Raw genomic sequence first — 24,402 nt, 5'->3', positions numbered from 1 at the left:
TTAATGAAGCTAGTGCATTTTGTGGCTCTTCTTAGCCAAACCACTTTTCTTGACAATTTTAAAAACTGTTGTAAAAAGTGTCTAAAGCACAATAAATCTGATGTATGGCATGTAGGCCATTTTTGATGCATTTTCAGGCAGAATTCTGGCTAGTAAATCTTTCCTAATGTTTTATCTCCCAGCCCCCTTTCCGCTATCTATCCATGGAAAAACCAGCATGGTTGCCATCAGCAATGGGGCCCCAATTACTAGGAAGCTCCAAATACAGAGCTAATGGGAGAGTATAGTTTTCCCCAGAGGAGATGACCAAATGGGAGGTACTGTATGTTTGAGTGTAGATAAGGTAATGGAAACAGCCAATAGCTTCAGTTATAGATGGAAGCCATAAATCTCTCTATACCATTCCTTCTTCCATATGTTATTTAAGTGCTTCCTACTGAGCTTTAATGTTAACCTCATTCTACATTCCTCTATGTTTAAATCATATTTATGTATGCCCTATGCAGAATATAAACAGCAAATCAAAGCAGGCATATTTGAGAAGCTAGAAAAGCAATGTTTTATCATAGAATATCTTGCTTGACATTTACTGCTCACAGGGACCTTTATCACTTTTATTGCTTTTCAAATAAATGTAGCTATGATCTTGTGCTTTTGTAGTTTCTTTATTGGCTGGCCAGCGTGCCTCACATGAAAGCTCTGTGATATTAAGTCTGAATAAAAAGCATGCATATGTTATATTAGTGCTCTACTTTTCAGATAGATAATCAGCATGTTGCGGGGAATAATTTCCCCTGTTTAACATTAGATTAAATATAATGAAATGTAGCAATTTTTTACATAAATATGTCGAATCACTGACACCTACTCCTTGGGAAGAACTGTACCATATTCTCCAATATATGCTATGATAGACATGCTTCCATCAATTACAATAAACCTCTACTTCTTAGCAAGTTTTGGAAGATGTTAAAGGGGTTTTCCAGGAATAAATATGGATGACCTATCCTCATCAATATCTGATTGGTGGGGGTCAGAATCATGGCATCCTCACGATCATTTGTTTAAAGAGGCAGGGTTGTAATACCAAACACAGCCGCTATAAAATGTGAAGCACTTCAAACAGCTGACCGGCGGGAGTGCTGGTAGTGAGAACCCCACCAATCTTATATTGATCCGCAAAAAACTCATAGAGTATCTTTATGTTAAAAAAATATTTTTTGTGATCAGGTGTTTTTTATGCTGTTGACCATGCTAAAGACAGTAGAAAACTGCTGTGCTGGGACATAGCAACAGTAAGTTGAGTATCTATGTAACAAAACTACAGCAATGGAAGCATAGACACTTCACTGACTATGTCTTTGATGGAGAGCACAAGAAAAAGGGGCAGCTGGGGCAGGATGGCTACAGAGAGGCCCAGGGGTGCACCTCCAATGAGGCCAGGTTAGGCGGCGAGACCTAGAGATAAGAGGGGACAGTGGAACCGCTCATTTCTCATGGCACTGTAGAAGTGCCCATCTCTCTATATTCATGTGTATCATAGTATTTATTTATCAGTAGGGCTGGTGGGGGGGCGCCATTTCACATTTTGCCTCAGGCAGCAGAAAGGCTAGGTGCACCTCTGGCCAGGCCCTATAGTGCAATTTTCTGTTCAGTAAGTATGGCAACATGGTATTAAGCCTTGTCCTCCACAGGGCAAAATATCACTTGATGTAACTAAAAGGGGTTGTTCAGTGGGTAAATATTAATGCCCTATCCTCAGCATAGGTCATCAATATCAGATCAGTGGGGTTTTGACTCCCAGCATCCCCGCCGATCAGCTGTTTGAAAAGATAGCGGTGTTCTACCTGTGTGTCATAGAGGTGGAGCAGTGTTATTACAACTGCCTGTCCATTTCACTTCAAACAGCTGATCTATGAGGATGCTGGGGGTCGGTCATCTGCTCATCTGATATTCATGACCTATTCTGAGGAGAAGTCATGAATATTTATTTACCCACTGCACAACTCCTTTATAGAAAATTATCTGGTAATCTGCTCTAAATATGCTAGTGTATATACAGTAATCCACCATCCATATGCATGTCATTTGACTGTTAATTGCTTTTACTTGGTATGACATTTCAGATTTGACCTATATTTACTAATGTACCTGTGCCAGAGATCTGTCAAAAAAGTTGCCCAAAGTGGCACAAATTTGTGCAATTAGTAGCATCTATGGTGTGTATATGTTTTCCCGACATGCTTGAAAAAGGGACAGGGCTTCACAGGAGAGGGGGTAGAGCCTAAAATGTGTCATTTTCAAAATAAGCCAACCAATAGTTGGTATAGAGTCAGTGAAAAGTGTTCATCCAGCCTGAGAGCCTGTGATTCATCTGGTGCAGGTCCAGACAGTATATCTAAGCTTACACCATCTATAGGATTAGTACAGTTGTGTTCCAAATTATTCAACCCCCAATGCTGTAAAGTGTTTTAGGGAATTTAGTGTACATTTGTAATTGTGTTCAGAATGAAATCTTACAAGGACTTGTGATTTCTTCATTGACACAATTATTCAACCCCTTAAAGACTACCACTCTTAAGAACAGAGGTTCATTCAAGTGTTTTCGATCAGGTATTGAAAACACCTGTGGATGTCAAGGAGCAGCAATCAAGCATAATAAGCACCAATTAAGCAGATTTAAAAGGACTGTGATACTCAGCTCCTTCTAGACATTTACTGGTGTGTTTACAAACATGGTGAAGTCAAGAGAATGGTCCAGGAAGACAAGAGAAGAGGTGATTTCTCTTCACAGGAAGGGCAATGGCTATAAGAAGATTGCAAAGATGTTAAAAATACCAAGAGACACCATAGGAAGCATCATTCGCAAATTCAAGGCAAAGGGCACTGTTGAAACGCTACCTGGTCGTGGTAGAAAGAAGATGCTGACTTCGACTGCTGTGCGCTACCTGAAGCGCAAAGTGGAGAAAAGTCCCCGTGTGACTGCAGAGGAACTGAAAAAAGATTTGTCATATGTGGGTACTGAAGTTTCAGCTCAGACAATAAGGCGCACACTGCATAATGAAGGCCTCCATGCCAGAACTCCCAGGCGCACCCCCTTGCTGTCTCCAAAGAATAAGAAGAGTCGACTGCAGTATGCCAAAAGTCATGTGGACAAACCACAAAAGTTTTGGGATAGTGTTCTGTGGACTGATGTCACAAAATTAGAACTGTTTGGGCCCATGGATCAACGCTATGTTTGGAGGAGGAAGAACAAGGCCTATGAAGAAAAGAACACCTTGCCTACTGTAAAGCATGGCTGGCGGTCAATCATGCTTTGGGGCTGTTTCGCTTCTACAGGTACAGGGAAGCTTCAGCGTGTGCAAGGTACCAGGAATTCTCTTCAGTACCAGGAGATATTGGATGAAAATGTGATGCAGTCCATCACAAACCTGAGGCTTGGGAGACGTTGGACCTTTCAACAGGACAATGATCCCAAGCATACCTCCAAGTCCACTAGAGCATGGTTGCAGATTAAAGGCTGGAACATTTTGAAGTGGCCATCGCAGTCACCAGACTTAAATCCGATTGAGAACCTCTGGTGGGACTTAAAGAAAGCAGTTGCAGCGCGCAAGCCTAAGAATGTGACTGAACTGGAGGCTTTTGCCCATGAAGAATTGGCGAAGATACCCGTAGATCGCTGCAAGACACTTGTGTCAAGCTATGCTTCACGTTTAAAAGCTGTTATAACTGGAAAAGGATGTTGTACTAAGTACAAAGATTGAATGTCACTTGGGGGTTGAATAAAACTGATAATGATATGAGCACAGAAAATACATTTGTGGTTATTTCATTATAAATGTTATGTTATATTTGTCTGACTTACAAGTGCCTCTTTGATTTAATTGTAAACAAGATGACTGAAATGATCAAAATCAATGTCAAACTGGCCAAAACACTCAATTTCAGTGGGGGTTGAATAATTTTGAAAACAACTGTAAATCTTAGCCACTGTGTCCAAAACTTTATCTATGACATCAGTCTACATTGCATACCATAGGTAATAACATCAGTAACCTTAAAGGGAATGTGTCATCAGAAAATGACTTATTGTTTAAATCATGTTTTTAAAGAATTGTTTATTCTGCATTTGGTCTGTGGTGCTTACTTGAGTGATGCAGCTGTTGTATGTTTCTGCAGTATGCAGATCTCATTGCAGTTGATCCCTATACAGGCTCTTATTTCTGCTGGTGGAAATGTTCCTGCAGTCATCATAACTTGACTTCAAGCCTTTGGAATGCATAAAAAGGCACTGAGAATTCAAAATGCAATCAGCTTTCTTCATCCCCAAACCATTCGTTCCCAGAGTGTTGAACGATTCTAACTCCGCAAAGTGGAATTCAATACAAATTTCAGGGAAAATTTGATTTGCCGTGAAGCCAAATTTTCTCGTGCTTCGTGGTAACAAATCGATTTTACCTGAAATTGTGTAAAAAAAAAAAAAAAAAAGCTCACACTAACCTCATCCATTTGAGCACGAAGAGCCGGCCGCTGCCATCTTGATTAAATATCTTAATGAAATCCCGTGCGTGCTGGTGTATGATGTCACCAGCAATCAAATTGGTAAGGGTAAGTATGATTTTATAAATATTTTTTAAATTTTATACTGTATCATTGCTTTTAAATGCCGCAATAAGCTATAAACACGGGACCTGAGGGGTAGAATGACGGGGGGTGGCGCAATCGATGCTCCCTGTCATTGCAGCCTCAACTTACAAAGAAATGCACTTTGTGGTGAAGTAATTAGTCACAAAGATAATTTTTTTGTAAAATTTGACGAAACAGCCAAATCTAATTTTTGAATACTTAGCTCATCTCTAAAAACATTCATAGAGGTCTGTTTAGGTCAACTAAGGATGGTAGAATAGAAAGTAGAGAACTAGGCAAAGAGCAAACACAGTAAGTTTGTAAGGTTGAAAAGACATAGGGTGGTGGCCTTATTGGCCCCTCTTAGAGGATTTTGCTTTTGTTCACAATATTACATAAGTATTGCTTCTGTAACCATTTATTTTTTCATTGGACTCTGTCTTTGATTTTTTTTTCTTTTATACAATTTTATGTTTTAAAAAAAAAAGGAAACAAATACAAAAAACTGCAATAAAAATTATTTTTAAAAAAGTGGTGAATTTAGCATTTTTATCATTGATCCCACGCCAGTTTTATGGTGTAAAAAAGTCACAAACCTCATGTTTTTTAACCGCCATTGAGCCTAAATCTAGGTGCAAGTGGAGTAACTGCTCCACCCATCACACATTTCAGAAAATGGGGCATGATGAGGTTGGGGAGAGGATAGGGTCAGCAGGCTCAGCAAATGTATCTTCTTTTATGCCTGTTTTCTGGTGTAAAAGAAGACTGAAATCTATAGCAGCGCCGAGCTTTCATAAATTTCAGTTTAGGTGCATAGACTGCTGGAGGATGGGGCTTATTTATGACGAGGCATGCACCTTATCATAAATTAAAGGGATTGTATCACAAAACATATTCTACATTTTTGAAATTAGCACCTGGATCTAAATACTTTTGTAATTGCATGTAATTAAATATTTAGTATAGACACTGAGTTATTCAATAAAATCTATCAGTATAGCGCCACCTGCTGTTTGTTCTTTTCTTTATTTTTTGTTCATCTTGCTGAGCTGATTGAACGCGCTCAGTTTAAATCTTCAACTGCCAACAGCCATATGTTCTGTTAGAAGCTGTGGCAGTTACAGGGCGAGCTGCAGTAGAAAGAACACGCCCTCTGAGCTGCCAGCAGGGCCGATTTTAGATAAAATGTGGCCCTGGGCAAAATCTAAAGCGGGGCCCCAAATCTTGCAAGAATGTACTAACAACAAAGTTACATTCTGTCGATTCTGGCCCTCCCTCACAGATTTACACCCCGTAAAGCTCCTCACACCGTTCTTCACCCTCATGGCCCCAGAATATGCCCCATCCCCCCTCCCCTCACAGCAATGAGTTCCCCTTACTCATGGCATCTGAGAGTGTTAAAAACCAGAAGCGCAGGATTTCTCTTTAGGCGCGCTTTCCCCCAGAGTAGAACAGGGAAAGCACCCTGTTCTAAAAATTAGTCGCAGCCTGTACTAGGCTTCAAGACTCATTGTTAGTATATCCCAGTTAAGGCCACTAAATGGCAGCACTGAACTGTGATAAAGTGATTTCTATACAGAATAATGGAGCAATTTACATCTGATGATTGTAAGTTGTGGTCCACTTGGGGGACTTAACAAAAAAAAAATAATAATAATGTTTTGAAAATATAAAAAAACATTAAAAATTAAAATCACCCCATTCCCCAAAATAAAAAAATAATTTTTTTTTAATTATGGGCATAGCCGCATGCGAAAGTGCCCGTACTATTTAAATATTAAAAAAAAGTTAGCCCATATGGTGAATGGCATAACAGAAAAAAAATAAAAAAATGTTGTTTGGAGTTTTTTTCATCACTTTATCTCCCAAGAAAATTGAATAAAAAGTGATCAAGTCATACACAACGCAAATGGTATTGTCAAAAACGACAGATCGTCCCGCAAAAAATGAGCCCCCACACATCTCCGTGGACATAACTATAAAAAAGTTATGACGGTCAGAATACCGCAATGAAAAGAAAAAAAATATTTTTTTACGAAGCGAGTCCTGATGAGGCTTAGCTTGCTGTAGTGAACGGGCCTATAGAGGTACTGAGGGGGGGTGGGGCTGTTAGGGTTGCCACTTTTACCAACAAAAAATATTGGTTACACAAGTTAAAAAGGTTGGTGTGGGTTGATACGGGTGTTATTTGATCATATTTTACGTTTTGCTCCATTTTTTTTCTCAATAAAATCAAACTTTTCACTGTTCTGTGGGGATTCAAACTCACAACCTTCTACATTAAGGGTAAAAACCTTAACCACTGGGCTGTAAAGCTCAATGCTATGTTTTTGATAGGTTTTTCAGGAGTAACTGCATTGAGTTCTATAGCCCAGTGTTTAAGGTTTGTACCTGTAATTTAGAATGTTGTGAGTTCAAATCCCCACAGACACATTTTAAAAATACTGGTTACACAAGGATGGTGTAGGCTAATATGGGTGTTATTTGATCATATTTTACGTCATGCTCCATTTTTTTCTCAATCAAATCAAATGTTTTACTGTTAGGAACACCCTGTGTATTTAAGTTTTATTTAGCCTCTATTTTTAAAAAGTTTTTTTAAACATTTGAACTCACAGTCTTCTACATTAATGGCAAGAACCTTAACTAGTGGGCGATAGTGCTCAATGCTATGTCAGTGCTGAAAAACATCATAGAAGTTTCTCTTCTGTTAAAAACAGCATAGAAGTTTATTTTGTATTATACAAGAGAAACTTATATGAGGTATTTCAGCACTGCTTTAGTATTGAGCTCTATAGCCCAGTGGTTAAGGTTTTGCCCTTAATGTAGAAGGTTGTGATTTCAAATCCCCACAGAGACATTTCAAAAATAGAGTCTAAATTAGATTTATATACACAGGGTGTCCCTAAGCATAATGACGATGCTTGGGAATACCCCTTTCATGGTCATAACACTGACTCCATATATGGACATATGCATATATGGAGTCAGAGCAGGGACTTCTAAGCTGGGAAATTCCCCACTCTGGAGTCCCAAATGTTCAATCTTCTGGGATCTGCCGCCTGGCACTGAAGCAGGGGGGCCCCTTAGAGGATTGGGGCCCTGGGCAATTTGCCAATATGCCCCCCCTAATGCCTGCCCTGGCTGCCAGGCTGAAGATTATCTAGCAAAGCAATTGGAGCAGTGAACGTGGAGATCTCTGGATTCATGTGAGGTACATGGTTGATTCTAGCTTTGTTAGAAAGGCCATGTTATATACTATGGGGCACGTTTATTAAGACTGGCATTTTAGATGCTGGTCTTAATAAAGCCCCATCGCTGGCGGTGGATCTGCCGAAGTTATGAAGAGGCGCTGGCATCTTCATAACTTCGGCAGATCAGGCGCAGCTTCTAAATGTTAGACAGCTTCCTTGCTGTCTTACATTTAGACCTTCTTCTATGCCTGATGGCCCTTCCCCTTCCCCCCATGCCATTTTTTAGAACTGGCTTGAGCAGGGGGAAGTCGCAGATTGCGGCATAACTAACTGTTGTGTCGTAATCTGCACCTGAAATACACCTAATTTAGGCATATTTCAGAATGATAAATGACCCCCTATATGTCTAATTTTCATTTTTTACATCAATCATGGCATAAATCCTTTAAGGGCATCCTTGTAAACTGTGGTCTATGATAAATTCTGCCTATATGCCGATCCAGTTCAGCCTATTATTCTGGAATATTGATAAAAAAATAAAGCAGAAATGATGCTAGAGAGTGGGTTCCAGAACAGAACCAGATTAAGCCAAGAGTGCTTCCAGGGGGTAGACAGAAGCATATGTGAAGACCAGATGAGTGAACAGGATCCGAACCAAGAAATAAGCAAAAGGTCAAAAGCAGAAGTAGACAACACAGAAATGCAAATTATAGGCAGGTCTCGGGACATACAGTAGCATTTAAGAATGTACAAATGGGCTGGACACACAAAGGGTCCTGAAAATTTATCCTTACAGGCACAATACTCCAAAAATGTCTCAAGCTACTAGCTGGCTTTTATAGCCAAAGAGTCTGCTGGGAAGGTGGGTCTAAAATGTCAAATTAAGAGACACACAGAGAAACATGCACAGAACACAAAATATGCTACAAAATATACCCCGATGAAAATGGCTCAGCTGCTAAAAGACAAAGGGTATGAGTTCAATCCTCTGCCAAAACCCAAAGAATAATTTATCTATAAAACCCACATCGCAATGTAGATTCTGGAAATACAGATGAATACTTTTAATGTTTGATGAATATTGCAATACATTTAAATACAAGCAATCTTCTACGGTTGCGTTATAATTCCGTATGTCATATATAATATGAAATACTGTAACCATTCCAAACATGGTAGGTACAGAGTTGATCAATGAATACAGCATCTCAATGGTTGGAGAAAGCAAGTGGGTTGAAATGGGTTGATGAAAAGTGGACTGTACCAACTTTAAAGGGAATTTGTTATCAGAAAATGACCTATTGTTTAAACCATGTTTTTATGCTTAACATATTTGAAATAATTTTTGGTGATGTTATTTTTCATTTTGCATGTCACTATCTACATACAAACCATTAAATCCTGCAGTTTTTGCATTAGCCGCTAAACCTAATTCTTTGTCTGTACTTATGATCACTTTACTGCAGTTATGTGCTGTAAAGCATATCTCTAAATGCTGCTAAGAACAACTAAGGCAAGTTGGCCGCCCCCAGCTTTTTTTTAACCAGCAAATTCAAAATGTGATCACAAATATATTGTCTTTTTTGTTGCTGGTTTTATTGCATGAATGTAAAGGAAGAAAATGGGATTCCAGGCCAAAAATGGAGCATAAGTCATTTTTGGTATGGAACAGACAGTAGTTGATTGAGATGGCATAGATGTAAACTGACGGGAAAATAATTGTACCATCCATTTTAAACCTATTGATATGAATAGTGCCCATTTCTTTATGCACCGATAGTTCCAGTGTGATCTGTCAGCCTGACTTCTAGATGCCGTACATTCACTCTCTCAAAGAAGCTACTTCTCATCAAGTAACCTCTCTGATAGCTGATCATTCTAGGGATCGTGTTAATTAAGGTTCCAAAGGCTGGATATAGATCTGAATACCAGCGGTTTACTACATTTAGTAACTGCATTAGTCTACACTTTATCCTGATAGATGTATGGGGTCCCTCATCTGCCATGAGGAGGGTGCAGGAAATGATATCATGATCATAATGCATAATATTGTATATATTATAGAAGGTCATGTGGCCAGTCTTGTCCATCAACAGGCTCCATTATTTTACACTGGGGACTAGTGTTGAGCGAATTTAAATTAATGGAGTGAATTTGATTTGATCTGAATTTCAGGAAAAATGTAATTTGTCACAAAGCCGAATTTCCTCGTGCTTCGTGGTAATGAATAAATTTTTCCTGAAATAGTGGCAAAAAATAAATAAAATACATACTCACCTCATCCATTTACTCGTGGAAAGATCGTAACGGTCATACTGTATTTATTGAAGAAAACGCGCCAAATCTTGTGTGTGTTGCCATGTGATGTCACCACATCATCACGTTGGCCAGACACGTTGACGTCTTCAGTAATGACATCACAGCGTCCGCCCAGTGTGATGATATGGTGATGTCATCATGTCAGCTTGCAAAGCTGGTGCGTTTTCTTCAATCAATTCATTAGCATTGAAGACAGAATCTAAGGGGTTCAATGACGTAGGGTGACGCGATTACCATTCCCCTTCATTGTGCCCGCTACATTAAATGGAATGCGATTCACGACGAAGTAACTTTTGTAAAATTCAGTGAAACAGCTGAATCTAATTTTGGCAAACTTCGCTCATCTCTACTGGGGACAGACAGGGGATATAGGCCACATGACCCTCCATCAGAGGCTATATTGGGAGTGCAGCTCCATAAAGCTCCTGCAATTTAATAGGCATATTAAACCATCAAATAATGGCCCTGTTGATTTATTAATGCCTAGTACTAGCTGTATGTATGAGCTGTTCCCAATATATGTGCAGATAGTAAATCAGTGGACAGCCCCTTTAACCCCTTAGGGATTCAGCCCTATTTCACCTTAAGGACTTGGCCATTTTTTGCAAATCTGACCAGTGTCACTTTAAGTGGTGATAACTTTAAAACGCTTTGACTTATCCAGGCCATTCTGAGATTGCTTTTTCTTCACATATTGTACTTCATGACACTGGTAAAATGAAGTCCAATTATTTTTTTTTCTTTATAAAAAAATACCAAATTTACCAAAATTTTTTAAAAATTGCAAATTTCCTAGTTTCAATTTCTTTACTTCTATAATACATAGTAATACCTCCAAAAATAGTTATTACTTTACATTCCCCATATGTCTACATCATGTTTAGATCATTTTGGGAATGATATTAAATTTTTTGGGGATGTTACAAGCCTTAGAAGTTTAGAAGCAATTTTTAGGGACCAGTTCAGGTCTGAAGTCACTTTGCGAGGCTTACAAAATAGAAACCACCCAAAAATTACCCCATTCTATAAACTACACCCCTCAAGGTATTCAAAACTGATTTTACAAACGTCGTTAACCCTTTAGGTGTTCCACAAGAATTAATGGAAAATAGAGATACAATTTCTAAATTTCACTTTTTTGGCAGATTTTCCATTTTAATATTTTTTTTACTTTTACAAATCAAGGGTTAACAGCCAAACAAAACTCAATATTTATGGCCCTGATTCTGTAGTTTACAGAAACACCCCATATGTGGTCGTAAACCGCTGTACGGGCACACGGCAGGGCGCAGAAGGAAAGGAATGCCATAAGGTTTTTGGAAGGCAGATTTTGCTGGACTGGTTTTATTGACACCATGTCCCATTTGAAGCCCCCCTGATGCAACCCTAGAGTAGAAACTCCATAAAAGTGACCCTATCTAAGAAACGACACCCCTCAAGGTATTCCAAACTGATTTTACAAACGTCGTTAACCCTTTTGGTGTTCCACAATAATTAATGGAAAATAGAGATACAATTTCTACATTTAACTTTTTTGGCAGATTTTCCATTTTAATATCTTTTTTACTTTTACAAAGCAACGGTTAACATCCAAACAAAACTCAATATTTATGGCCCTGATTCTGTAGTTTACAGAAACACACCATATGTGGTCGTAAACCGCTGTACGGGCACACGGCAAGGCGCAGAAGGAAAGGAATGCCATACGGTTTTTGGAAGGCAGATTTTGCTGGACTGTTTTTTTTGACACCATGTCCCATTTGAAGCCCCCCTGATGCACCCCTAGTGTAGAAACTCCAAAAAAGTGGCCCCATTTTAGAAACCACAGGATAGGGTGGCAGTATTGTTGGTACTAGTTTAGGGTACATATGATTTTTGGCTGCTCTATATTACACTTTTTGTGAGGCAAGATAACAAGAAATAGCTGTTTTGGCACCATTTTTATTTTTTGTTATTTACAAAATTCATCTGACAGGTTAGATCATGTGATATTTTTATAGACCAGGTTGTCACGGATGCGGCGATACCTAATATGTATACTTTTTTTATTTATGTAAGTTTTACACAATGATTTCTTTTTTGAAGCAAAAAAAATCATGTTTTAGTGTTTCCATAGACTGAGAGCCATAATATTTTCAGTTTTTGGGCGATTACCTTGGGTAGGGTATGAATTTTGCGGGATGAGATGACGGTTTTATTGGCATTATTTTGGGGTGCAGGTGACTTTTTGATCGCTTGCTATTACACTTTTTGTGATGTAAGGTGACAAAAAATGGTTTATTTTGTACAGTTTTTATTTAAATTTTTTTACGGTGTTCATCTGAGGGGTTAGGTCATGTGATATTTTTAGGGAGTCGGTCGATTCGGACGCGCCGATACCTAATATGTATACTTTTTTTAATTTATGTAAGTTTTACACAATGATTTCATTTTTGAAGCCAAAAATATCATGTTTTAGTGTTTCCATAGTCTGAGAGCCATAATTTTTTCAGTTTTTGGGCGATTACCTTGGGTAGGGTGTGATTTTTGTGGGATGAGATGACGGTTTTATTGGCACTATTTTGGGGTGCGTGTGACTTTTTGATCGCTTGCTATTACACTTTTTGTGATGTATATATATATATGTATACTTTTTTTTTATTTATGTAAGTTTTACACAATAAAAAAATGATGTTTTAGTGTCTCCATATTCTGAGCCATATTTTTTTTTTTTTTTGGGCGATTGTCTCAGGTAGGGGCTCATTTTTTGCGGGATGAGGTGACGGTTAAATTGGTACTATTTTGGTGGGCAAACGCCTCTTTGATCGCTTGCTGTTGTACTTTTTGTGATGTAAGGTGACAAAAAAATTGTTTATTTAGCACAGTTTTTATTTTTTATCTTTTACGGTGTTCATCTGATGGGTTAGGTCATGTGATATGTTTATAGAGCCGGTCGATACGGACGCGGCGATACCTAATATGTATACTTCTTCCCCTATTTTTTACCTTTTTTTTTACTTTATTTGGGGAAAATGACGTTTTTGTTTATTTTTACTTGAAACTTTGAATTTTTTTGGGGAAAACTTTATTTTTTCAACTTTTTTATTTCACTTTATTTTTTGTCCCACTTTGGGACTTGAACTTTTGGGGGTCTGATCCTTTACAATGCATTCCAATACTTCTGTATTGGAATGCATTGGCTGTATGAGTAATACTGTGTGTATTACTAATACAGCTTCCGGCCTGTGAGATCCAGGGGGCTGGATCTCACAGGCTCGTCACCGGAAGGCAGCGCGATGCCTTCCTTAGACATCGCGCTGCCTTCCATGCCGTCGGGTCCCCCCTACAGCCGCATGGGGACCCGATGGCACCGCCCGCCTCCGCCGCAACCGCAGGTAAAAGCCGCAAACCGCAGTCTGAATTGACCTGCGGTTTGCGGCAATTGCCGATACGGGGGGGGGGGGGGGGACATGACCCCCCCCGTCATTGTGACAGGATGCCCGCTGAATGATTTCAGCGGGCATCCTGTTCCTATTAACCTCCGCCGCGCCGCAATGTACTTTTAAAGTTAGGACGTACCGGTACGTCCTGAGTCCTTAAGGACTCGGCAAACATGGCGTACCGGTACGTCCTATGTCCTTAAGGGGTTAAGGAGACTTTATACCACATCCTGGTAATACCAGCAGGAAATTACATGACAAATAGTTTATAATGACCACATCTACATATTTTGTTTTATTTTCCATTTGTTTTAGTCATATATAGGTTGCATTTTGCTAAATGCAGTCATGTGATTTTTAATCATTGAGCATTTAAAGCATTCTCAATTAAGTACGATTTTTTCCCTTTAGTTGTCCTTTTGTTGAATAAAATGTTTGTTGGTGCTCTGCTGGTGTGATTAATCGTTGCTGGAGACGGGATGTCAATGGCAATGAATTAAAGTGATAATGGAGGCACATTCTTTAAGAATGTCCTATGCTATCATTAAAGACCTGTTTCGATCTACTGTATACTGGGTCTTCATTTCTGTGTCTACTGGCAAAATGTGAATGTGTGTATAGCTTCCTTGTGAAGATCAAACCCCAATTCCAAGGATGGACTGGAAAGATAGCGTGTATTGCCTGTGAATACAGTGTAAACTACATCTGGAACTTCAAGTTTAATAATACTACTTGTTTTAAGTTGACATATGTTATATAATCCCATTAAAAGTAAGGTTGGTACACATATGCGCTTTTATTTCTGTTGTTCTACTCCATTATAGGAGCAGAACAATAAAAAAAAAATGGAATTTCTGAGGCTGTGAAATGACAGGTGTCAGACTAACCCCTTTGACGATAGTGGAATCCATTGGGTTTCTGTTAGAAAATCTGGTATTTTAATAGAAAGGACTTTAATGCAGATGTGAACACAGATTAACAGCCCCCATAAATGTAATTGCAGGGTGTCAATGTCTTTTTATGACAACTGTGACCCTAACACAGGCCCCTAGGCCACCAAGGGCTATATGCCTATTAAGCTGTGCCACAAGTCTAATAGACAGCCTGTCACTGTTACAGTGATAGGCTATAATGCCTTGGTATAGAAGATACACTCACCTAAAGAATTATTAGGAACACCTGTTCTATTTCTCATTAATGCAATCATCTAGTCAACCAATCACATGGCAGTTGCTTCAATGCATTTAGGGGTGTGGTCCTGGTCAAGACAATCTCCTGAACTCCAAACTGAATGTCAGAATGGGAAAGAAAGGTGATTTAAGCAATTTTGAGCGTGGCATGGTTGTTGGTGCCAGACGGGCCGGTCTGAGTATTTCACAATCTGCTCAGTTACTGGGATTTTCATGCACAACCATTTCTAGGGTTTACAAAGAATGGTGTGATAAGGGAAAAACATCCAGTATGCGGCAGTCCTGTGGGCAAAAATGCCTTGTGGATGCTAGAGGTCAGAGGAGAATGGGCCGACTGATTCAAGCTGATAGAAGAGCAACGTTGACTGAAATAACCACTCGTTACAACCGAGGTATGCAGCAAAGCATTTGTGAAGCCACAACACGCACAACCTTGAGGCGGATGGGCTACAACAGCAGAAGACCCCACCGGGTACCACTCATCTCCACTACAAATAGGAAAAAGAGGCTACAATTTGCACGAGCTCACCAAAATTGGACTGTTGAAGACTGGAAAAATGTTGCCTGGTCTGATGAGTCTCGATTTCTGTTGAGACATTCAAATGGTAGAGTCCGAATTTGGCGTAAACAGAATGAGAACATGTATCCATCCTCTGATGGCTACTTCCAGCAGGATAATGCGCCATGTCACAAAGCTCGAATCATTTCAAATTGGTTTCTTGAACATGACAATGAGTTCACTGTACTAAAATGGCCCCCACAGTCACCAGATCTCAACCAAATAGAGCATCTTTGGGATGTGGTAGAACGGGAGCTTCGTGCTCTGGATGTGCATCCCTCAAATCTCCATCAACTGCAAGATGCTATCCTATCAATATGGGCCAACATTTCTAAAGAATGCTATCAGCACCTTGTTGAATCAATGCCACGTAGAATTAAGGCAGTGCTGAAGGCAAAAGGGGGTCCAACACCGTATTAGTATGGTGTTCCTAATAATTCTTTAGGTGAGTGTATATGTACACTTTATTATAAAAGAGATCAAAGGATTACTTTGTGATTTCCCTTTGTGCAACTTAAAAATAAATAATTAAAGTTAGTAAAGTTTATTAAAAAAGTGAAAATGTTCCCATAAAAAGTGATTTTACTTTGTAAAAGTGGTAAAAAAAAGTGCACACATATAATTTGTATTGCTGCCTTCATCAAAACAAAGCAAAAAATGCAAAAAAAACAAGATAATTGCTTTTTTTACCATTCCATAAAAAAAGGTTGATCAATAAATCCTACATTCTCCAAGATGGTATGACTGAAAACTGCATATCGTCCAACAAAGAGCAAGCCTATATATAGTGGAAACATTAAATAAATTAGGGCTCTTGGAATGCGGAGGCATGAAAAACTAATTACATAAAAACATGCTATAATTGTGCAAAAGCAGTCCAAAAACTAATAAAACTAAACCTAACTGGTATTGTGGTAATCATACTGACCTGTGAAATAAAAGTAACATGCTAATTATATCACACAGTGAACGTGGGCCCTAATGCTAAAATGGATGTTGTACTTAGGAGTTAAAATAATAATGTGAATTTCTCCAGATATTTATTGTTTTTGTCTTTTTTAATTCATGGGATAACCCTTTTAAATTCACTAATAGTCTTTGGCACTGTGATCACCACTGTTAAAAGGATTTAGATATTAATGGCCTATCCTTATGATATGATATCAATATTAGATCACCCAGCATCCCCACTGGCACCCAGTGCTCCCACTGATCAGGAGCTTGCAGGAGCTGTGGCCTCCGGGAACCAACACAGTGTATGGAACTAGAAGAAGACAACTCCATACACGGTGTAGTGGCCATGCTGGGATACTGCAGCTCCCATTCATTAGAAGTCACTAGAATTCTCATTCAATTTCATAACCACTACAAACACAGAGTTTTGGTCGATGTTATTTTATCTGAGCACAGAAAAAGTTGTATCTTTCACCCATCTCTGAGCTCTGGGAAACACTTTTGTTACAAAAAATTTCGAGAAACATATCAATGAAAATGGTTTTGAACGAACCCCTATTATTTCTGAGAATTAAAGCTGTCCTTTTGCACATTCACTAGTGTAAAATTAGAACTATAGAAATAAAATACAGCCTTAAGCCTCTTGCACACTAACGTTTTATTTTTGCCGTTTCCGTTCAGTTTTTTTGTGTTCCGTTTGTGTTCCGTATGCGGAACCATTCACTTCAGTGGGTCCGCAAAAACAATGGAAGGTACTCCGTATGCATTCCGTTTCCGTATTTCCGTTCAAAGATAGAACATGTCCTATTATTGCCCACAAATCATGTTCCGTAGCTCCATTTAAGTCAATGGTTCCTAAAAAAAAAAAAACGGATTGCATATGGCATCCGTATCCATTCCATTTTTGCGGAACCAGCTATTGAAAATTTTATGCCCAGCTCAATTTTTTTATGTACCTACTGTTTAAACATTATTGTATGCTTTCGTTTCCATTTGCGATCCGCAAAAAAATGGATCACAAATGGACACCAAACAGAAAAACGGAACGGAAACACTACTGAAACAAAAACCAGGAAAAACTGATTCGTTAAAAAAAGCAACCACAAAATACTGAAAAAGCCATACAGTCGTGTGCAAGAGGCCTTATGCTTTTCTGTAATTCTTCATGATTATCCATGAAATTCTAGAATTCCACTTCCTTTTTTGTTTCTTTTTATAACCATTTTTTTTTCCGCTGTGTACCTCATTCATTTTATACTTATTGCAAAGAAAGAGCAATTAACCATTCTTTCATGACACATAAATTATACTTTATCTTAGAATTTTAACAATTGTTCAACTCTGTGCTGCAATTTGGTTCTGTGAATGCATCTACTTGTCTTTCAGAAGGAAAGTGCAGGTGTTTTAAACTCGATTGGCTACTGAACAATGTCTCCGTATCCTCTTTTCCTAATATATAGGAGATAAAAATACATGTAAAACAAAAAAATATATAAAATGGAGACAATATAAAGCAGTTTCAGAAATTTAACACATTACTGTAAATTATAGTCAATTATTTTGTAAGGGAGTATATATCCTTTTTACCAGGACATTAACCTGTTAACCTTTTAAGGGCACTTCTATTTTGTGTCTTAAAAGAAATGTGTTATCAGACAGTTAACCATTGGTTAAATTAAGTTTTTGTGTTAAGTATGTCATTTCGTTCTTTCAGCCTCCTAGAGCAAAACTTTTTAACTTTGTCATTCAAATAGCCGTATTAGGGATTATTTTTTAGCAGGACAAGTTTTACTTTTTTGTAAAGGTGTAGGGTAAAAAATATACATAAACCTCTCAAATCTATGTATACTAATGCCAGAAGCCTGACTGATTAAAACTGGGGAGCTGGAATTAGTGATGTGTGAGGAGAACTATGACATAGTGGGAATAACTGAGACATGGCTGGATGATAGTTATGACTGGGCAGTTAATGTATAGGGTTACAGTCTGTTTAGAAAGGATCGTCAAAACCGGAGAGGGGGAGGGGTTTGCCTTTATGTAAAGTCTTGTCTAAAGCCCACACTCCGTGAAGATATAAGTGAGGGACATGAACATGTGGAGTCACTGTGGGTAGAGATACATGGAGCTAAAAACAACAATAAATTACTAATAGGAGTTTACTATAAATCACCTAATATATCAGAGTCCACAGAAAATCTACTACTAAACGAGATAGACGAGGCGGCAAATCATAATGAGGTGGTTATTATGGGGGACTTCAACTACCCAGATATAGACTGGGAAACTGAAACTTGTATATCTCCTAAGGGAAACAGGTTCTTGGCAATAACCAAAGACAATTACCTCTCCCAACTGGGTCAGGACCCGACTAGAGGGACGGCCATACTGAACTTAGTATTAACCAATAGGCCTGACAGAACAACAGACGTGCAGGTTGGGGGACACCTGGGAAATAGTGACCATAAAGTAATAACCTTCCAATTATCATTCAAAAGAGCATTTCTACAGGGAAGAACAAAAATACCAAACTTCAAAAAGGCTAAATTTAGCCAACTAAGAGAGGCCATAGACAAAAAGAAAGCATATAAATCACTAAAACAGGAGTGTAGCACGGAAGCACTGAAAAACTATAAGGAAAAAAATAGAACATGTAAAAAACAAATAAAAGCGGCCAAACTAGAGACCGAGAGATTAATTGCCAAAGAGAGTAAAACTAACCCTAAAATGTTCTTCAATTATATAAATGTTAAAAAGTATAAATCTGAAGGTGTCGGCCCTTTAAAGAGTAATGAGGGGGGAGTCGCAGAGAGCGACGAGGAGAAAGCAAAGCTGTTAAATATTTTTTTCTCCAATGTATTCACTGAAGATGACATGCAGAATGTAAAAATAAATTCCCCATTAAAAGTGTCCTGTCTGACCCAGGAAGAAGTACATCAGCGACTTAAAAAGATTAAAATAGACAAATCCTAAGGCAATTAAGTAATGTCATAGCCAGACCCTTATTTCTGATATTTGCGGACTCTATACTGACAGGGAATGTCCCACAGGATTGGCGCATGGCAAATGTGGTGCCAATATTCAAAAAGGGTCCAAAAACAGACCCTGGAAACTATAGGCCGGTAAGTTTAACATCTGTTGTAGGTAAACTGTTTGAAGGTTTTCTGAGAGATGCTATCTTAGAGCATCTCAACGGAAATAAGCAAATAACGCCATATCAGCATGGCTTCATGAGGGATAGGTCATGCCAAACTAATTTAATCAGTTTCTATGAGGAGGTAAGTTCTAGACTTGACAGCGGCGAATCAATGGATGTCGTATATCTGGACTTCTCCAAAGCATTTGACACTGTACCACATAAAAGGTTAGTATATAAAATGAGATTGCTCGGACTGGGAGAAAACTTCTGTATGTGGGTAAGTAACTGGCTCAATGATAGAAAACAGAGGGTGGTTATTAACGGTACACACTCAGATTGGGTCACTGTCACTAGTGGGGTACCTCAGGGGTCAGTATTGGGCCCTATTCTCTTTAATTTATTTATTAATGATCTTGTAGAAGGCTTGCATAGTAAAGTATCAATTTTTGCAGATGACACTAAACTGTGTAAAGTAATTTACACTGAAGAGGACAGTATACTACTACAGAGGGATCTGGATAGATTGGATGCTTGGGCAGATAAGTGGCAGATGTGGTTTAACACTGACAAATGTAAAGTTATGCACATGGGAAGGAATAATGCAAGTCACGCGTACATACTAAATGGTAAAGCACTCGGTAACACTGACATGGAAAAGGATCTAGGAATTTTAATAAATAGCAAACTAAGCTGCAAAAAACAGTGTCAGGCAGCTGCTGCCAAGGCCAATAAGATAATGGGTTGCATCGGAAGGGGCATAGATGCCCGTGATAAGAACATAGTCCTACCACTTTACAAATCGCTAGTCAGACCACACATGGAGTACTGTGTACAGTTCTGGGCTCCTGTAAACAAGGCAGACATAGCAGAGCTGGAGAGGGTCCAGAGGAGGGCAACTAAAGTAATAACTGGAATGGGGCAACTACAGTACCCTGAAAGATTATCAAAATTAGGGTTATTCACTTTAGAAAACAGACGACTGAGGGGAGATCGAATTAATATGTATAAATATATCCAGGGTCAGTACAGAGATCTATCCCATCATCTATTTATCTCCAGGACTGTGACTGTGACGAGGGGACATCCTCTGCGTCTGGAGGAAAGAAGGTTTGTACACAAACATAGAAAAGGATTCTTTACGGTAAGAGCGGTGAGATTATGGAACTCTCTGCCTGAGGAGGTGGTGATGGTGAGTACCATAAAGGAATTCAGGAGGGGCCTGGATGTATTTCTGGAGTGTAATAATATTACAGGATATAGCTACTAGAGAGGGGTCGTTGATCCAGGGAGTTATTCTGATTGCCTGATTGGAGTCGAGAAGGAATTTTTCATTCCCCTAAAGTGGGGAAAATTGGCTACTACCTCACAGGTTTTTTTTTTTTTTTACTTCCTCTGGCTCAACTTGCAGGATAACAGGTCGAACTGGATGGACAAATGTCTTTTTTTGGCCTTATGTACTATGTTACTATGTTAATAGCACCATTTGATTTCTTGTATTGAAAAATGGGAATAAAATTCTTTGGGGTGAAATAAAAAAAGGCAATTCTGTCATATCAGGTATATCAGGTTTTGTTTTTATAGCGGCAGTTACTGTATGCTAAAAGTGACATGACAACCTTATTTTGTGGGTCATTATGATTAAGGTGATAACAAATATATATATAATTTTATTGCTCCTTTTAAAAGTATAAAAACCTTTTAAAAAATGTTTGCATCGCCAATATCTGATCATACATATCACTTTTTGATCGTTTTTTTAATTTAACCTTTTTTTGGGGGGGAGGGGGAAATAGCACATGGAGCATTTAATTTCTTCAATTGTCTGTACAAGCAGACCAGCAAACACTTTATTTTGCACCAAACAGGAATGCTCACACAGGTTATGGTCTGGAATCTTGTGAGTCACCTTTAAATTGCAAGTTGTACAGTAGCTGCTTGGCAAGAAATTTCTGAGTATGGAACTTGCATCCAAACAATGGTAACGTTTGCAGCCTGGAGTTGTGTTGCATTCATCATCCAGTTCTGCCAGGCATTGTTTACAATTAAGCAGTCATCAGTGTGGGATGTGGCCAAAGTACATCCACTTCTATGCCTTCCTTTGACTCTTCCAGTCTCTCTGTATCTCTGTTGCAACCTACTGATAACACTGTGACACTCTAAGCTTCGTGGCCACTTCTGTCTGAGAACATCCTGCTTGAAGCTTACAATGGAGAGGTACTATTGATCAATTTGTCAGGTGTTTTCTTGGTCTCATGTCAAAATGTGAACAGCATGATGAGAAGGTTTGTTTAAATATCAATTCTAATTGAACCAGGAAATTTACTGGGCGATTCATGGATCAAACACCTGTTGTGAATTTTGCCGTTAAGCTCCTTGTTAGAGAACTGCAAGTTGTGCAAAAAGTACTGAAACATTGAACAGTTGGACTTGTGCATTCAAAAGTTTAGAGAAGGTCACATTAAGTTCACCTGTAAAGGTTACAATGCATTTTAGGTTCATCTTGAAATTTCAACCACAAGCCAAATATCCCTAACTTCTAGTGAGTAGTGTAGGTACTACCATTTGTGATTCCCACTTGGGACAGGGACTGATGGCAGTGATTAAAATCTGTATATAGCCACATAGTAGGTCATTTTGAACTTTGGGGCAAACAAAATTGTGAATGTTGCCTTGGTACTTACAGGGGTTGTCAGAAAATTTTATACTGATGGCTTAACCTCAGGATAGGTTATCAATGTATTATCGTGGGGGTGGGAGTCTGACCTGGATCTGCAGCCTCTTCCTAGGCCAGTGATGTCACGTACATTAATTACATGGCCTCATGGCCTAAGTGCAGCTCAGTCACATTCAAGTGAATGGGCCGTCGCTGCAATGCCGAGTACAGCCCCAATACCATGTATGAAGTTGTGCTTGGTTTTCTGTGAGGAGGCCGCAAAGCTCACTGGAGTGCTGCAGCCTCTTCAAAAACTGATCAGCAGGGGGCTGAGAGCCAGAACCCCATGATCAGATATTGATGACCTATCCTGAGGAAAGGCCAAAAATATCAAAATCCCTAATAACCCCTTTAAATGGGTTGTCCAGGTTCAGAGCTGAACCCGGACATATCCCCATTTTCAGACAGGCAGCCCCTCTGATATAAGCATTGGAGCATTTCATGCTCCGATGCTCTCCCTTGCCCTGCGCTTTTTTGTTTATATTTTTACACTGCTAGGTGGAGGCTTCCACCTAGCTGTGTTGCCGGTGATGTCATCGGCTCTTATAGGCAGGCTTTAAGGCTGCCTTAGCTGTTTTGCAGGCTAGGGCAGCACTAAAGCCTGCAACGTCACCAGCAAAACTGCTAGGTGGAAGCCTCCGCCTAGATTTCCCCATGGAGAGCCCGGTACATCAACGGATTTACAATAAAAAGCCTTCACCCTGCACAATTTATGCACTGATACTCATTTCAGAGGGGCTGCCTGGGTGAAAATGGGGATATGTATGGGTTCAGCTCTGAACCCGGACAAATCCTTTAATTCTATACCACTGAATTTTTTATGTAGGTCATATGCATTTCATTATGATACTGTTTAATCTTGAAAAGAGCTCTAATGGACTTGGTCATACAGTCTTTCGCTACCAGCACCGTACATGCACGCTAATTACCGTGACTGGCAATAAAGCTGATAACAGTAATTAAAGCCTTTAGATGCCGTGATCATGTGAGATAACAGCATCTAAAGGGTCAAAAACCCGGATACTTGCACTTCCGGGCTTGTTACTGGCATCCTCTGTGGCCAATGAGGATGCAGATAATTGATTTAAATTCGCTCAGCCTCGCTGAAAAGGCTGAGGGTATTAAAGCTGCAATTCTTATTTTGCCCAACAGGTGGCAGGCCAACATAAGAAATGAGCAATAGTCAGTAATAAATGCATTTTAAAAATCCATGATTGTTCAAAATAAAAATAAAAAAATGTATTTTGTATGCTCAAATATGAGCTTCAAAATCATTACAAAAAACTAAAAAAACTAAAAAAATCAAAAAAAATTTATAAATATAAAAGTTTAAATCACCCCCCTTTCTGTAGAATAAAAAAATAAATACCTAAATAACAAAAAATATAAACATCATGGGTATTACCGTGACCATAAACCCCTGTGTTATTGAAATATAAAAATATTTTTCCAATACGATGAATGGCGTAACAGAAAAAAAGGTCAAAATGGCCAATTTGCCATTTTTTCCTTGCTTCTCTTACCCAAAAAAGTTATAAAATGTGATCAAAAAGACACACACTCTAAAATGGTACAGATTGTCCTGCAAAAAATCTCTTAGTAGATATAACTATAAAAAATTATGGGGGTTAGAATATGGTGATGCAAAAAAAACTTTTTTTTTCCAAAGTTAAAATTTATTTTTATACTATTTAGACAAAAAAAACTATACATATGGGGACATCGTTGCAATCATACTGACCCAGATAATGAAGGGCATGGGTCAGTTTTGCCGCAAACAGAATGCCGTGGGAACAAAACCCGTAAAACGGTGGAGAAATAGTTTTTTTTTTTCCCAATTCCACCCCTATTTGGAACATTTTTAATGCTTCCTACTACATTGTATGCCATAATTAATGGTTGCATAAAAAATTACAACTTGTCCCGTAAAAAATAAGCTCTCATACAGCTATGTGAATGGAAATATAAAAAAGTTATGGCTCAAGTAAGTTAGGGAAGAAAAATGAAAATGCAAAAACGAAAAAACCTCCAATATCCTAAAAGTTAATAAAGCCCTAAGCTGACATTGGATCCACCAAAGTTTATGAAGAGGCGCAGTTCTAAATGTAAGACAGCTTCTGAGCTTTCTTACATTTAAACCATTTTCTATGGCTAAAACAGGCGTAGAAAACCTACCGGCCCATCCCCTTTACCACCCTCGCCACATGCACAATTGTAGACCTGGCGTGAGCGGGGAGAAGTCGCCCTAGATTTTTTTTTTTCTCCAAATCTCTTTTCATTGTGTGAACTTTG

The 24,402-nt window shown here is 38.8% G+C and overlaps 1 protein-coding gene across 1 annotated transcript in view; it reads left to right on the top strand.

Annotated features, from left to right (window-relative positions):
• The window catches only part of HS6ST3 (heparan sulfate 6-O-sulfotransferase 3), a 1,004,185-nt gene that overhangs the window by 32,979 nt on the left and 946,804 nt on the right, over positions 1 to 24,402 (top strand). The window lies entirely within an intron of this gene.

The sequence above is a fragment of the Bufo bufo genome, chromosome 3 (assembly GCF_905171765.1).
Source record: "Bufo bufo chromosome 3, aBufBuf1.1, whole genome shotgun sequence".
Taxonomy (NCBI): Eukaryota; Metazoa; Chordata; class Amphibia; order Anura; family Bufonidae; genus Bufo; species Bufo bufo.
Note: the sequence above shows the minus strand (reverse complement) of the source record. Positions and strands in the feature narration are given on the sequence as shown.